This window comes from Cyprinodon variegatus, unplaced genomic scaffold, assembly GCF_000732505.1.
Source record: "Cyprinodon variegatus isolate N-32 unplaced genomic scaffold, C_variegatus-1.0 Scaffold190, whole genome shotgun sequence".
NCBI classification, from domain to species: Eukaryota; Metazoa; Chordata; class Actinopteri; order Cyprinodontiformes; family Cyprinodontidae; genus Cyprinodon; species Cyprinodon variegatus.
In genome coordinates this window covers 1,059,211-1,061,448 of record NW_015150643.1, presented here as the reverse complement: position 1 = coordinate 1,061,448, position 2,238 = coordinate 1,059,211, and the positions used below count along the sequence as shown (strand labels likewise).

General features: G+C 42.0%; 1 protein-coding gene across 1 annotated transcript in view; it reads left to right on the top strand.

Moving 5' to 3' along the window:
- Nucleotides 1-888: 888 nt before the first annotated feature.
- The window catches only part of rtbdn (retbindin), a 22,856-nt gene continuing 21,506 nt past the window's right edge, over nt 889-2,238 (top strand). Inside the window, exon 1 of the mRNA XM_015379355.1 lies at nt 889-1,110. The gene's annotated coding sequence lies outside the window, so the exon portion shown is untranslated. The remainder of the gene's footprint in view (nt 1,111-2,238) is intronic.

Below are 2,238 nucleotides of genomic sequence, written 5' to 3'. Positions count from 1 at the left end.
ATTGATATCATCTTTTTGATACCAGCTTGGTGTTGATATTATTGATATTTAAGATGAATCCGCCCACATCTAGTTCAAAGTCTTTCCCTATCCAGATGATGGAATGAACCGTGCTCTCTATGTTGAAAGATAGATAAAAAGTTTAAGAAGTATGACTTAAACCTGTATATCTAGGCCACAAAACAGTCCCCATCTGCTCTTAGGGCCAAAAGTCCAAAGAGAGCTCTGGAGCCAGAGAGAAAGAGATGAACCCAGTCAGGGATTAGGCAGGCACAACAGGTCCCAAGAGGATGTGAGATTACAAGAAAGAGGCGACACTGAGGGTAAACCTGCTCACATGTTTACATAACACCTCAGCTTATGCACTTCAGCGCAACTGTTTACCTCATTTTAATTAGAAATCAGTCTACTTTTATTTAGCAGAACAGGAAACAGAAAAGTAATCTGAAGTGAGCTCTGTCTTTTTGAAGGGGAAACTGTTTCTGCCGCAGTGAGTTCACCGTGCAGAGATTCATGTTCTCTGGCCTCAGCATATCAGCCAGTATTAAATCTCAGCTGTAACCTCCACTTTCACCCTGTCATCTGCAAAAAAGTCCTGACCTCAGGGAGTGTGAGGCTGGACAGGTGTGACTCAGCACCTGTTTGTTTGCCTCTGGGACTGAAGGGCAGTTCAGTTTTAAATCAAATTTATTTTTCTGGGGTTACATCTACAGCTTTACTTGGAGCGGTGGAAGGAAGGCTGTCAACAAGGAGGATTTGGAAAACATCCTATTGGGAGATTAACAAGGACAGAGCTCGGTTCTTTCAGTGCGTGCGTGCAGGAGGGAGGGAGGGAGGGAGGGACAGGACATCCCAGCATGTGGCAGATGGAGGAGGGAGGAGGGGGTGAGGAGCTTGTTGGAAGGGGCTGACATGTTTTTCATCTAAACCGGTGACAAAGTGAGGAGCAGTGGCCCCCTGGAGCAGCGGAGACCAGAGGCAGCACAGAGACAGGAGCAGGAGGAGCGCGCAGTCTGCAGCCGCTGGAGACTCAGCAACACATCGGGGCGGGGAACCGCGCACAACCGAGCCGCTTCCGACGGACCAGCGTTATTTTAACCCCGCGAACAGGTGAGAGGGGAGCGCAGATCGGCTGGGATTGATTTTATTTAACGACTGACCATGAGATTAGGAATTAAAAGCCAATAATCTACATCACTATTAAAAATATAGGGGAAGGAAAGGGAGGAATATGCGCATTTAAAGGTCATTAAAGGGGTCACAAAGTCACTAATGAAAAGCACTTTTGGATGTTTAAGTTGCAGCTTTTATAAATCGCCTTAACTTGAAAATCTAATTTTTAGCCCCAGTTACTCAGACCCCAGCAGATTGATGGAGACTCGTTTCTAACATTGCAGAACAGGTCAAGCAAATCCCAACAGATTCCTTTAAATTCCCCTGTTTATATTTCTTTCTCCAATCTTCCCACCTTGGGTCAGAAGCTTTACTACACTGTAAAAAATGTTTTTTCATTGAATTAATTCACATTTCCATAATTCATATTAAGAACAACTGATTTCTTTTTAAAAATATTGATTCAAATTTAACATAATATGTTTGATAAATATTAAATTTGTTTTGTTGAATAAAATGTAATTGTTTTATTAGGCTATAAATAAGGTCTATTTTTTAATTCTATATTTTGGTCAGGCTTTAAATCTCCATGTAGCTCCAAAAACCTTCCTGTTGAGTTGATTCCCCAAGTGTGAAACAACAAACACATGGAGGTCCAAGTCTGAGTTTATTTCAGTCACGTCAGACAGATTTGTTTAAGTAGTGCTATGTAGGTTAGTCTGCACACTGGCCAGGAGCTGCTCAGATTAAACAACTATGCATGTCTTCCATCTCTGCACCCTGCCTCACTGCCTGCTAATTAGGCCCACAATGTCTGGGTCAGCTGGGTGGCTGTTCTTGAATGGTTTCCCTCACAATGGAAAACCACAAGTACCACAGGCAATGCAAATCTATCACCTATTGCAGACATAAACTAGCTGATTGAATAAGAGAAATTCCTTAGGACAAGAAAATTTGTCATTACCAAATAGGTCATTTTTTGTTGTTTTGTTGTTTTTCAACAAAGCATTTGCACTTAGGGCACCATAATCACCCAAAGCACTGCTCTAAGTAAATATTTTGTATTTCTTCCTTAATTAAGGTGGATCTGATTCCAAAGAGGGATACAATTTAGAGTTTTCACAA